This window comes from Mustela lutreola, chromosome 1 (assembly GCF_030435805.1).
Source record: "Mustela lutreola isolate mMusLut2 chromosome 1, mMusLut2.pri, whole genome shotgun sequence".
NCBI lineage: Eukaryota > Metazoa > Chordata > Mammalia > Carnivora > Mustelidae > Mustela > Mustela lutreola.
The window spans coordinates 256,465,861-256,481,120 of NC_081290.1; the positions used below are offsets into that span (position 1 = coordinate 256,465,861).

General features: G+C 38.5%; 1 long non-coding RNA gene across 1 annotated transcript in view; it reads left to right on the forward strand.

The window, feature by feature from the left end:
• LOC131810799 (uncharacterized) overlaps nt 1-13,460 on the forward strand; it is a 52,444-nt gene extending 38,984 nt beyond the window's left edge. Inside the window, exon 5 of the long non-coding RNA XR_009345716.1 lies at nt 13,097-13,460. This is a non-coding gene — a long non-coding RNA (uncharacterized LOC131810799). The remainder of the gene's footprint in view (nt 1-13,096) is intronic.
• Nucleotides 13,461-15,260: the final 1,800 nt, after the last annotated feature.

Here is a 15,260-nt window from a genome sequence, read left to right on the forward strand (position 1 = left end):
TTACTGTAGAGTAAATTTTTAGCTGTAATGATATTTTGGGCTGCTTGATCCCACCAGATTTGGAGAAGTTTGAATTACTTTAAATAACTAGAACACAGACACTCCTATGTTACCCCTGAGACGTGTTCACTGAAGCATGGAAATTAGTTCAGATATGCATCCAAGTTTCATAGAATTTTAATGTAGGGGTTTATAGAATTATTTACTGATATTTGGAGAGTGAAAGTTATGCCATGAAGAAAGTCTGATTGAAGGAAGCAACGACTCCATAGTTTAACGTTTCTGAGCTTCTTGTCTTGGTTAAGGAAACTGTAGCAGATTAGCAGTGACTTTACATTTTTTGTTTATCTTCCCGTCAGGACATGAGATCAATTTCCCCACTCTGAGCCACAGAGAATACAATGGAGCTGACAATGCTCCAGCTAGATCAAGAGCTAGAGCTGTTACACCTACTTTGCCTGTAGTTTTTGCTACTTGATTGTAGAGGCCTGTGCTGTGTAAGAAGTTTGATTACCCCGCTAGAGAGATAAAGTGGAGAGGCTCTGACACTGCATGGAGTGGGAGAGGAGCCCAGCTGAAACCACCTTCAACTATTCCTGCAAAGGCCCAGACAAGTGAGTGAAGAAGTTAGTTTGGAAATGAATCCTTCAGTCCTGTTCACCCCAGCTGATGTCATGTGGCTCAGAGATAAACCAGCCAGCTGAGCCCTTCCCTAATTCCTGATCCCCCAACATGACATGGCTCTTTCAAGCCCCTAAGTTTTGGGCAGTAATAGATGAAAGAAACAAAAACCTTTTGTTGAAATTCAGGGTTTCACTTTATAGAAATCAGGTTTTATTCACTCATCTATTTATCCAACAACATTTTTCAGGAGTTCATTGTATCTCCGATGGGCTAAGTTCACAGGGAAGTTCTAATAGAGTTAGAACTTTGCCCTGTTTTAGCCTCAAAGTATTGAGTCTTACTATTCAGGAAATGAGAGTTCTCTTCTTAAATTTTCCCTTTATTTATTTCAAACACACAGAGCACATGTTGTGTTCCAGGCACCAGATAAAGTGTCGATGAAGCAATGGAGACTGAAACAACACAGTCTATGTGCTCATGAGGCTTATTTACAATGGAGAAATAAAAAAACCAAAGACAGACAGACAGACAAACACTTTTCTTCCAGTCTGTAAAATAGGACAATAATACAGACCTCACAGGGTTTTCCTGAAAATCAAATGATATGATGAATGTGAAAACCTTTTGTAAGTAGTTATTCTTTATAAAAGTAGAGGCTTTTATTGAGTCTTGATGGTAGTAGCAATAGCTGAAGCACAAAGAGACAAAATAGGTATTTAACACTCAAAATGAAAATAATTCTATGTCTCGAGTGGCCACCCATCACAGGAATTATTAATCAAGGTTTTGTTGGGCCCCTTCTTGGACTTCAGGGGATCTAAAGAACTTCTGAAATTATATGCAGGATGTTATGTGGATACGTATATGCACATTATCTTTTGGTTCAGAAACCCAGTACTTTTGTTAGATTTTTCAAAGGTGTTAGAGATTCTGACCCAGAAAGCACCACTAATTCGGAGAATACAGGCCACTATGATATATTAAAGCCTTTTAGATGCCAGCCAGTCTATCCAGTACTTTTTCACATACTAATTTAATCTACACAATCCCTGTGAGTTGGGGACACTAGAAACTAAGGGTTATAGAGGTTAAGTGACTTGTCCAAGTTTAGTATAATGGACCTAGGTTTCATTCCAGCTCTGCCCGATTCCAGTGGTCTTTCCAATATACCATGTTGAGTTCTCAACTGCAAGCTACAATAGCCAATTATGTTGGCTTAAGCAAAATAGAAATGCACTGAGAAGATATTGGCACTCACAGATTTTCTGAGGTAGGAAGAATGGAGAGCCAAAATCATTCTTATCATTCTGACAGGGACTCTTTGGGGACAAAAAATTACCCATTCAAAAACAATTATCTGAGTTGGAAGCTCAGCATGCCAATGAGTTTGCTAGATAGTTAAAGAAGACCCACATAAACACATCCCATCCTCAATTTTGTCTGATCCTGCTCTTTCAATGCAAGATTGTGTTTTTTAAAACACGTCTAAGACATGTTTTTAAACCCTTATAAGAAAAAAATAATGATAATACTGCTTATATCATTATAATCCTTAGCATTTTATAATTTATGCTGAACCTGCACAAATTTTCTGTTTATATTTTGATCTACACAACCAGTCTGAAAGTTTGATACAGGGAAACATTTTCATCCCTATTTGATAAACAAGGAAACTGAGGCTCATAGACGCTGCTTGACTTCAAAGCTCACATGGTTGAGGAGAGCTCTATCCCCACATCTGGGGCTTCTTTCTACTAGATGTCCTGTAGAACCCAAGTGCTTCAGCTGCCCATAAAGCTGAGGTGGTTAAGGCTTCATCAGGCAGGCCTGGCATACTCTCCCCCTTAGGTATGTAAGGAGGATATAGTTGATTGTATATACGCAGACTGAGGATTGTTACACAGCTGCAAGAGATTGGCAAGTGTGATGTTTGATCATTAAAACATAACCTGACAACAATGAAGCGAGATGGGCTGGCATCATGATATGAATTTGTATCTAGACCTGGATGTTAGTTTCAGGTGACAGTTTTCATATATATATATATATATATATATATATATATATATATATATATATATGTCAATTACACTGGAGTTCCAGAGAGATGTTGCTGGGACTATAGAAACTTTGAAAAACCTTCTTCCAGCTCAGGGCTTCCACCTGTCAAGACTTCATCCTGAACGGATAAAAGAATAAAAGCATATTTCCCACTGAGGAAGTAAGGGGGTTCTAAAGTTGCATCCAGTGAAAGTCCCCCAGTCCCCCAGTATTCCATGCTGGCCTTTGTGGAAAGTGCATCCTTTAGTGTCACTGGGGTTCACTGAAACTGGTCTGAGTTTAGGTATCAGATAATTCATTTTTGTGATGCCTCATCTTCAGTCTTCTGTGCGATTCTTTTAGTATCAAATGCAGAAATGGACAAATTACCACATTTCTTTCCTTTCTTTCTTCCATGTAACAATATAGTTACCATTTATTGAGGATTTACTATGTATTAGGGGGCTGTGATACATAATTTACATAATTATGCTACCTAACCTCTACTATAACTCTGTGAGGTAGTTACTATTCTATTCACTGGAATTCAGATACTGATTACCCCATACCTTGTACATCCCAACTGGCTTAGGAAGAATTTGAACCTAGTTTTTTTTTTTCCCCACAGCAAAGCCTGGAATTATTCATACTGCTACTCACTCTGCATGTTTTTCAAGACAAAATAATAGGAGAGTGCATGGTGGGAAGCATTCTCTTCTTGAAAACTTTTGTTCTTCAACTGCCTAGGGCCTTGCAACAGAAAAAAATGTGTCACCTCATGAAAGTCCTGGAATACTGTCTCACTTGTATCCACAAGTTGATTGCTTTGCAATTTCTTTGCTACTATTCAAAACAACATGTAACCTACGTCTATCCAGAGGTGTTTCCATCCCAACTGCATGACTGTCTGTGGCTAGAAAAATATATTTCTCTTTTCTTTACACCACTACACCTGCAGGACTTTTTGGAGGATTATTGTTGTAGGAAAGGAAGGGTGTCCATTAGTGGAATAAAAAGTCAAGTGAAATGTTCAGAAATTCATTCCTTTATATAGTCTCTATTTATGTTCTTTCTGGATTTTTTAGCCAATTGAATATGTTTATAAGCACCATTCCTGAGCAGCTGGGTGGCTTAGTTGGTTAAGTGTGTGCCTTCAGCTTAGGTCATGATCTCAGGTCCTAGAATCTAGCCCCACATTGGGCTCCCTGCCAAGTGGGGAGCCTGCTTCTCCCTTTCCTTCTGCCTGCTCCTCCCCCTGCTTGTGCTCTTTCTCTTTATCTCTATCAAATAAATAAAGAAAGTCTTTTTTAAAGACATAAATAGGGACAAACCTTTTGGATCCCCTCCCTCCTTGGGAGCTTTGTACTATCACTTTGCTATCACTCAACAAATTTTGCTTTGCTGCCCATCAAAATACATACATACATACATACCCTTCCCATGATCCAGTGCTACTGAGATGTGCATATTTTTATTCTTAACCTTGAAGGTTTCTGTCCTGTCCTTTATCTTGGCTCTTCTTCCTTAACATTTTTTTTTTCCTATTGCATCTTTACCAGGAGCAATAGGAAGTCTCCCATGTACTTTGGTATTCTGTATCCAAAATGGTAATAAAATAATTAAATTAATTTTAATTAAATAATGAGTATACTTTTATATAATGAGTATATATTACTTGATATGCAACTGTGTTAGGTATTACAATATCAACTTTAATATTTTTTAAAAATACTTTTAAAAAAGTATTTTTTAAAATCTCTTTTCTTTTTAAAATCTCAGTTTCACAGATGAGAGAGCTGATGTCTGCTGGGGTTAAAAATCTTACCCAAGTCTGTCCCAGGCAGAAAGTGAGAGCCAGGAAGAAATAGAGCCAGGATTAGAACCTGTGTCTTTCTAAAGCTTATGTATTTTCCACAATGTCATATTGCTTTTTTATGTCAGGGCCAGCAAAGTAGTTTGTAGTAAATTCCTTATTCTTTATCTTACCATTATTATTGAAGTGCTATCTCTTTTTGGAATCAAGTTGTTCCTATGATCAGTTTTAGAAATTGGGAAATTGTATAGGTTGAAAGATCCCATAAATGAATGTTAACCTCTAAAGAGAAAAGCTCTTTAAAGCTGTTGGAATCTGGGCTGAAATAACCAATTTCTATCTATGCTCATGTTAGAAAGGTTTAACCTAGAATAGCTTTTTGAGTGAAGTCATTGACCTCATTTTTCTTCTTCCCCTAAACAGAACCAGTTGGAGATAAGTGTATGTTTATCCCTTGTCATGTATTCTTGGTGTCCATAATGGTTTTATAGATTAGCTGTTTCATGCCCTTGTGTGTATATAGAGAAGTTTCTTTTGGTTTCTGTTGGTGTTAATTTCCAGATACTATGATTTCTAACTGGCATAAGCAAAGACCAATGAAATTCTCTCCAATACCATGAAACCTATTTATTTATGTGTCAATGAGTGTTTTTCTGTGGGCCATGGAGATGATAAATTTATTTTCCATAGTAAGAAAAGTTTAAATAAACACATTTTAGCCCCAATGTTAGTACAATTAACTGGGTATTTACTTTGCCCTTGGCAACGACCTTACATAGAATTGTTTTGGAAGTGAATAATTATTAATTCATCCAGCATAATGGAGTATCTATTATATGGGAACTGTGATTGGTATATGTTCCTAGCTCTCAAGGAGCTCAGGGTCTAGGACAGAAAAATTGACCAAAAGATAAATTACACAGAACGTGAAGATGTGTTTACAGTACTGTGGATGCTTAGAGGAGCAGGAGGCTAAGTGTTTAAAATGGGTAAATGGTGTAGAGAGGATTTTCTTGCTAAATAAAAGGGACTAGCTTTTCCAGGTAAAGGATGCAGCAGGCCTGAAAGTATGAGTATCAAAAAAAAAATATTTGGATAAACTGGAAAATTTCAGAGTAGCTAAATTTTGGAGTAGAATGGTAGAGATAGTGGGAAAGGATACAAGTTGGGGCTACAGAAAATCATCAAGGGCCTTGTATGCTAAAGTTGGGAAGTTGGGGTTTAAGAGTTCAAATGAGAAAGATCATTTTACTTTCTCCTTCAAGAATGGGGACATATAATACCAAAGAAATATTTTCTAACTCTGGTCAATGGGAAAGGGCAGCAGATGAGATAGGACAAGCACCATTAAATAATACAGAGAAAACCAATTCCATTTATTTCCCCTTAGTTTTGATTAGCATTTTGGTCCTCTGATTGAAGTGAACTCATTTGAGCAATTGCAAAGTGGAGCTTTGGATCAATCTTTTCAGGAAGGAAGATAGGAACCCCTGGCATTTTCTTCTTTATGTTTTGTTTTTATTGAATAATTTCCTAGCTATTTACCAAGAAGAGCCCAACTGTATCCATCTCCAGAATTTCCTAAGGGATTGAATCCTTGGCCTTCATTCACATTAGCAGACTTATTAAGGATTTGAGTTTTTTTTTCTTTTTTTTTTTTTTTCACATTGTCTCAAGAGAGGAGGGAAATCCTGTTTGTTATACAATGTAACTCATTGCATAATGGGTCATTGCATTTTTCTGCTAAGACCAAGGGAACTTGTAAAGAAATAAAAAATGACATCAAAATGTGATGTGTCAGTGGAAAAAGAGAAGCACAGAAGCACAGAAGGAAGAGAAGTGGGACAACTATTTTTGCTTTCTACATCTTATTAGTTATTAATTCCAAACTCTATAAAGCATTAATCAGATCCAATTTTCAAAGGAGCACAGGACTAGAAATTTTAAAACATATAAACAAACAAGTAAATAAGCAAATAAGTAAAGTGAGAGCCGTCTTTTAGAAAATAAATCTTTTTAGATGTGATTCAGTTCACTCCATTCAACAGATATTTGTTGAACTTTGCTTGTCTGTCCTTGAGGATTTCAGTATCTCCTGGAAGGGTTGGATGTGTGAATCACTAGCTATGATACCACACTGTAAGTTAGAAAGATGTATAAGTTGCTATGGATACACAAAGACAAGGACACTTCACTTTTCCTGTTAAGGCTGGGGAAGAGTTTGAAGTAGAAATATTCCATTCTGTATTTAAATTACACTTAAAGGATGAACTGAAATTTTCCAGGAATAAAGAAAGAATGTTATGAGAAAAGAGAATAGTATGATTAAAAGCTTGTAGAAGGAAGTACATAGCAATATACTAATATCTATCTATCTATCTATCTAGCCTAGTATATAGCAAGCTGTGGAAACTCCTCAACTTCTTGTGGTTTTGAAATCTAGGATGTGTAGCAAGGAGAGGTCTGGGGAAATGTTGCAAGGAAGGGTATCAGGTAGAACTCTCTGGTTACGAGCAACAGAAGCTAATGGAATAACTCATACCAAACATACACATACACACTCACATGGCACCTCCCCCAGCATACTCTCACTTTAAAGGGTAAGCTCTTCAGGCAGTCTCATAAAGTGAATCATTTTCAGTTATTTCTCTTGAACATCAGACTTCAATGAGACAATATCTGACTGGTACAACTTAGACATCTCTTGGCTTGGAGAGAGTAGAACCCCTTGGTAGAGAGTTCTGTCAAGTTATGGTAACAGCAGAAAGTTAGATTCTCTAATCTAGTGTTCTAATGTACGAGTCTGGGACCATAGATCATGGAGGAAAGCATTCTTATGCTGGTAAGTAATTCTTAGGGCATTATATTAGTCCTTATAGGATAGGTTTATACTGCAGTAACAAATACTACCAAAATCTTTGGGACTTCACACCACAAAAGATAATTCCTTATACAAACACTACTTCTGGTCTGGGTGGCTCTTTTGGGCTACTTATATCCATGTGAATGCTAATAAATTAAGCCTACTGCACACTGGTCACTTGACTCTCACATTTATCACTGAATTCCATGGCAGGGGAAAATTATCCTTAGAGAGTCTCCCTCCTGACAGTTAAGCTTTTCCCAGAAGTCACACACACACACACACACACACACACACACACACACACACACACACACATCCCTACCATTGGGTACAACTAACTACATAATTTCAAAGTGCAAGGGAAGCAGGCAAGTATTCCTTGGGCCAGAAAGAGAGTAAGACTTGATACAGGTGAACACAGAGAGATTTCCTGTAGTCATTCTTGTACTACAACCTAGGTTGAGATGCTGGATCTGTCTCACCAAAGTTCAATCATGTTTGATTGTATTTGACTTTAGAAGAAAAGAAAGAATATAAGGCATTTATTTCATTCTATTTAAGGAAAGCTACAGAAACTTCAGTTCATATAACACTGTCATAATTTTTCTGTGCAAGACCATATAAACTATTTTACAAATATTTCTACCAATAATGATGATAGTAAATTTTAAAAAATCTCTAACTGTATAAACAGAAAGAAGACAGAAAGGAGTTGGCACACTTTTTCTGACAGGGCCAAATACTAAATATTTTTGGCTTTATGGGTCTCTGTCTCAACTACTCAACTCTAGAAAGCAGTCATAGACAGTATGAAAACAAATGGGTGTGTTCTAATAATACATAATTTATGAAAATAGCTGGCAGCCTGGATTTTACCCATGGGCCATGTTTTATCATCATCTGATCTTGAAAATTTACTTGTGAACATCTCTGTGGAAACTCTGGGGCTCCCCCAGGGAACACTTTGAAAATTATAAAATGTGGATCCTTTCTAAATCTACCATTCTGCTCCAGCCCGATTGGACTTCTTTCTGTTCCTTAAATGCTATCTCATGCATGTGCTTCTAATAACATTCTTCCCCCTCTTAGGAATGCCCTCTCCTAAGTTTAACTCCTCTGTCTTGGACCAGATCAAGTTCTACTTTTTCTTTGAGGCTTCCCCTTCAGCGGTCGATCACCAATGAGAATTATTTTGTCTGAAGTCCAAACTATCTGTCTCAGCATCCCTCCTATCTTACTGCTTTTCTCTGTGGATATATCCTCATTTCCTACTGGATTTCAAGTTCCTTGAAGACAAGAAGAATGTCCTTGTTTTAATTTCATGTCCTGACATAAAACATACCTTTCAACCTTCTTAATCAACTACCAAGCTTCCTGGAAGATCTGGCCACATTGGATCTATTTCTTCTCCTCTGCTTACTCATCTTTTTAATGTCATCTGCCTTCTACCTTCACCGTTACACTCACACTGCTTTTGAAAACATGGACAAGGAACTCTTTCTTGCCAATTTCTAACTGGCATTTTTTAAAATCAGAACTTGTCCATTTTCTGTTCTTATCCAAATCTTTCAGCAACATGGACCCTCATGACTATTCCCCTCTGAAACACTCTCTTCTTTCTATTCCCTTGGTCCTGGTCTCTCCTGTTGGTTCTTCTCCTCCCTGTATTCCAGCCATCTTTCTCTGTCTCCTCCCTGAGACTTTCTTCTCCTTCTTGTCCTTTAAATGTTGGTGTTCTTTAGAGGTCCTATGCCGTCTTCTCTTTTTATTCTGCACATTCTTACTGAACAATTTACTCCTTTATCTTAAATTAAATTCCATATACTGATGACTCCAACTCTATTTTTCTTACTCTCAATGAGCCTCTCTTCTGAGCTCAACACCTATAAATTGGCTTATGAGACACCTCCATTTGGATAACGTAGAAACCTCTCATCTTAATCTCTTTAAAGCTAAACCCTTCATCTTTCATTTCATACTATTTTTTCCCTTTAGTGAATAGTACCACCATCTGCAGGTTGCTAAATCAGAAACCTGACAAGCATCCTTGTTCCCCCTGCCCTCACTGAGATGCTTTTTTGATTTGTGTATTTCTCTCTCCTCACCTGCATTTCCCCGGCTCAGACTATATCACAGCAAGAGTCTCCTAACTGATATCTCCACATTCTTTCTAGTTGTTTTAGTCCATTATATATATCACAATAAGAACTATCTTCTAAAATACATATCTAATTCTCAAACATATTCTTTTTTTAAATATTTTATTTTTTATAAACATATATTTTTATCCCCAGTGGTACAGGTCTGTGAATCGCCAGGTTTACATACTTCACAGCACTCACCAAAGCACATACCCTCCCCAATGTCCATAACCCCACCCCCCTTCTCCCAACCCCCCTCCCCCCAGCAACCCTCAGTTTGTTTTGTGAGATTAAGAGTCACTTATGGTTTGTCTCCCTCCCAATCCCATCTTGTTTCATTGATTCTTCTCCTACCCACTTAAGCTCCCATGTTGCATCACCACTTCCTCATATCAGGGAGATCATATGATAGTTGTCTTTCTCTGCTTGACTTATTTCGCTAAGCACGATACGCTCTAGTTCCATCCATGTTGTCGCAAATGGCAAGATTTCATTTCTTTTGATGGCTGCATAGTATTCCATTGTGTATATATACCATATCTTCTTTATCCATTCATCTGTTGATGGACATCTAGGTTCTTTCCATAGTTTGGCTATTGTAGACATTGCTGCTATAAACATTCGGGTGCATGTGCCCCTTTGGATCACTACGTCTCAAACATATTCTTGATATATATGTGCTATGTCCTGCACAGTCTGGCCTGACAACCTCTCAGTCTTCTCTCTTACTGCCTCACTTTTGCACTCTGACTAGCCAGTTTTCTCAACACTGTGCTTGGAATTATTCCATCCCATCTTGTACCTGGTTAATTCCTATTTTACTAAGAGCTTTCAGCTAGAATGTCACTTCTTAAAGGAAGTTCCTCCAACCCTGTGATGCTAGGTCGTGACTACCATTAAGGCAGCTTACAAGTGCTCTCATTCTCCTCCCTTTGGGCACCTGGTTGGGTTGCACGTTCCCACCATCTTGAAGTATGTTGTGATCACGGGTCTTTCTCTGGCCAGTGAAATATAATCAGAAGTAGTATGTGTCACAACCTGGCAGGAACCTTTAGGAGCCAGTGTGTGATTAGCCATACTCCATTTATCTCTCAAGGCAACTGCCAAAATCCAGGTTTGGAGGTTCTGTACATTTGGATCCCTGATTGAGAAAACATGCCATCTAGCAGAAATATGAAGTACCAATTTGGTGTTATAAATTTGGTGTTATAGGATTTGGGAGTTGTTTGGTGCCTTGATTTAATCTAGTCTCTGTTTATTAATATAGCTCTCCTTTCTCTATAATTTGTTAGTATACTCCATACTTCTCCCTTTGTCTCACCTACATATCTCCCAGTAGGGTATATGCTTTATGAGGGCAGGGATCATGCCTATGTTATTCACCTTCCTATCTCCAGCACCTAGGAAGTGTCTGGCACGGAATAACAAAGATAATAATAGTAAACACTATTGTACACAGTAATCCCAGAAGGAAAATTCTTATAATTATCAGATATTTTACAGATGAGGAAGTGGAGTCATAAGGAGTTTAAGTAACTTGCTCAAGATCACACAGCTGAGAAGTAGCAGAACTGAGATTTGAAGCCAGACAAGTCTAGATCCAGAGTCTGTATTCTTAATCACTATTCATTCATACTTCTTTTCTCAGTCAATATTTATGGAATGTATGAATGCTAAATGGGTGGATAAATGGGTATTTGAGCAGCTACCTGTGTTTCTGTTAATGGAAAACTTTTCTCTCTCCTTCTTTCCTCTGTCTCATCCAACACTACCTACCCTATAGAACTCAGCTCAGTAATCATCTCTTCAGGAAAGCTTCTTTGATCCTCTCCCATCCTCTACTACTGAGCTGTCTCAGTCCACTATGCACACCTCCAATATTGCATACTTGCCCCACTGTACAGTAATTATTGGTCAATTTGTCTGTTTTTCCCTTGTCCATGCCTAAGTAACTACTTAGTGCTTAAAACATTACAAATGGTTCATAAATGTTGGTTGAATAAATAAAAGGAAAACTGATAGAATGAATGACTTTCTTTAGACTAAGGTTTTTCAGCAGTAGTCCCATTAACATTTGGCCTGGATAATTCTTTGTTGTGGGGTCTGTCTTGTGCATTGTAAGATGCTCAGCAGCAACCCATGCCTCTACCCATCACAAGCCAGTAGCACCCACATCCCACACATGTGACACCCACACATGCACACACACACACGTACACACTTGCAATATCTCTAGACATTGCCAAATGTCCCCTAAGAAGCCAAAATTATCCCCACTTGGGGACCACTGTTTTCAGACATCTTTACTCACTATTAAAATTACATGAAAGATATACATTTGTTCCCTCTCTCTCTTCTTTCCTGTGTTAATTAGAGCTCTATGTAAGGGACAGAAAATCAACTTTAGCTAGATTAGATGAAAAGGTAGTATCTTAAGGAACCCAGGAATATGAATATGGCTGGGCCTTGGGAACAGCTAGATCCACAACATTGGCTCTGTCTGGGTCTGGTATCTATACCTGGACCAGTCAACCATGGCCAGTGTCAGAGGGCAGGTTGAGGTATGTAAGTTCCTGCAGAAAGCAGTTGGGGATGAGAAGATTGGAAGACTGTTTCTAAAAGAAGGCATCTGGCAGATATACAATAGGTTTCCACTAAAACCTCTTTCTAAGATAAACACACAGAAAAAAAAAAACCCAAATTCAGTTTAATAAAGAGTCTGGAAATAGGATGGGTCCCTCAAATGGAGAATAGAGTCCTCTTTGCATGCATATCAGCCTAACCCTTATAGGGTTAGGCCTAACCCCGGCATCCTTAATAAGACAAGTACAGAGACCTTGGGCACACTGCATTCAGCCCAATATATATTAGTTAATATATTCATTAGTAGTATATACACTATATTATATATATGTATGTGTATATTTATATATGGCATATATTAGTATATATATACTGTGTGCTATATATTAGTGAAGGTGTGGTATATGTTAGTGGTATGTATTAGTGTGGTATATATTAGTGGTGGTATATATATAGTGTGGTATATATTAGTGGTGGCATATATAGTGTGGTATATATTACTGGTTTATATTAGTGAACTTCGCAGAATAGGCTAGAAAGCCTTGGAGGCTGATTGTCTCCAGTAACTAGGTAATTCTGTGTTCCAAAGCCAGTCTCAGCCCCCAACCTCACTCTTTCCATCCAGCTAAGGTGCTGTGGCTCTCTCCTTGCATTTATATGGTGCCCAGTTATCTATGTATTTTCCACAACTCCAAAGCCTCATTCACCCTCAGCTATTTGCAGATTGTTACCTTAAGATTCTGCCACAAGTTTAGTTTATCCTTTTAGGAGCTGGTTTGGGGAAGAAATGCGGGTGGAGGTGGGTAAAACAGGAATGTCTATGCTCAGTGGTTCAGATGCTGACGAAGCTGAGGCTTGCGTCTAGGCAGGATGCCTGGAGTTTAGACTGCTGGGGAGGAGGGGGTGCAGAAACTACCCCAGCTGATGTACTTTCTGCCCTGGGGGAATGCTTTTAAAACCTTAAATCCTTCTTGGGGGAAAGTATACATGAGGTTTTTTTGTTTGTTTGTTTGTTTGTTTTTTCCCCAGGTCACCTGGCCTGAAATTTTCCTTTCTCAGACTGGCATACAGCCTTTAAGGATCTACCTAGGTAACTTTTTAAATGATCACCAGCACCAGTTGGTTTTTCCAGTTATTGCAGAGAGCAGCTGATGGAAGAGGTACTATAGGGAAGTCACAATATGGCTGGATGCAGGTTGACCCTCCAGACTTCTTCTTTTGGTCACAGTGGCCTCATGCAGTAATGACAGGGAGTAGGAGGGTGGGAATGAGGGGACTGGCTAGAGGGAACATAAATATTTGAAAAGAGGATTTTGGTCTTTCAGGAACACTTTTGTTCTCATGCTATACAAAGATCAAGCTGCATAACACCCCTGTAGGCAACTGGTACTCAAATGCCTCAGGAAGAGCTCAGCTCACTGGCTTCCAACAGGATGTTCAGGACTGCCCCTCTGCCCACCACCACTTCACTCTTTCATGTCTAATCCTCCTTGAGAGCCTTCCAATCTAACCTCTTCTCAACTGCTCACATTCTGTTAGGTCTTTGCCTCTTTCTCTGAAAGTCCTCATTGCTCCTCTTGCATCCCTCACAGAAATCACAGAGGATCTGTAATTATGTTGTCCCCTCTCCTCTCATTTGCTGTCTGGATTTGGCTTCACCCACTCAGGTACTGAGTGTGATCTCTGAATCAGATGCTAATTAGGCACCAGGTACATGATGGTGTAAAGATAGACCAGAAGAGTTGCATCTTTCAGTGCAGGGGGTGGTGGCCAGGGGAAGCAAAAATAAGCAATGAAATAAATCAATGTTCTGGGTGCAAGATGGTACAGAGTCATAGGGAGTTTCTTAATAGCTTGTCCAAGAAGGGGTCTTTGAGGTGGTGACATTTTAGCTGTAACTTAAAAGAAGAGGAACCAGTGATGTGAATTTCCCTTCCAAAATGTATATACTAATTTTTTGCACTTCATCATTCTGAATAAATGGAAATGGTCTTTGTACTATAGGACTGCCTGATTTTCAAGTGGTACATGACCCTCCCCCTTAAATGCTTGACCTTGAAAAATCTCAACATAAAACTTCAATGACATCCCATACATTTCAACCTCATGCTCTAATATCCCTGTGCATCCTCACACTGATACAAATGACATGCTTTCCAGTCCTATCCCTGACTGAAATTGGCTGTGGAAATTTTGGACAGGTCCTTGCCCTTTTCTTCATCTTAATTTCATACTATATAAAATAAGGAGATTGAACAAATTTTATTAGGATTTTTTTCCCCATTATAAAATCTGTCATTGAGATAGTTCCTGATGGGTTGAGTGTAACTCCTGGGAAAGAACACCAGGGAATCAGTATTAAAAACACAATGAGAGGAGAAATGAAGAGGCAGGATCAAAACTATTGCCACACATCCATGAAAAAACAATCTTGTTTCCCGGAACAGCTACAAACATGCCAAATTTGGGATAGTGAAGCATGTCAGGACACCTAGTTTAGCTGGTTTATCAAATAAATGTTGATATAATATTGTCTTAGCCTAGTGTGTGTCATCTTAAGAGACCAAGAGATTGTCCATAAGCCTGTGAAGAAATTCTATTTATATGCAAAGTATTTATTATTTAATAAAATATTCAGGAATAATTGCTGAAATACTGAAATTTCTCTGAATGCCCCTTGCGTAGGTTTTCTGGAGGGTGAGAGAGGATTATTATGGACCTTTGCAAACAACTTGAATTCCACAGTGAGCACAGGAAACTTCGTGATAAGGGTGTTCCTATTGGCCACAATCTTAGCACACAATTTGCATATCATTCTATAACATTCCAGGGATCCACCTTATGTACCTTCTTTATACCTTAATATCTTTTGATCAATTAGTGTTTTGTGCTTGAATGAAAGATTGAATCCCAACTGGCACTCCTAGTTGAAGGTCTATTTTTAAAAACATTTTATTAATTAACTTATTTTTAGAGGGAGAGAGTGAGAGGAAGTGGAGGAGGAGCAGAGGGAGAGGAACAGACTCTCCTCTGAGCAGGAGCCCCACATGTGGCTCAATGTCACAACTCTGAGATCATGACCTGAGTTGAAACAGAGTCTGATGCCTAACCAACTGAACCATCCAGGATCCCCAAAGCTCAATTTTAATGTGTCAGAGGCAAAGGGCAGTTTTTGGGAAAATCAGATTAAGAG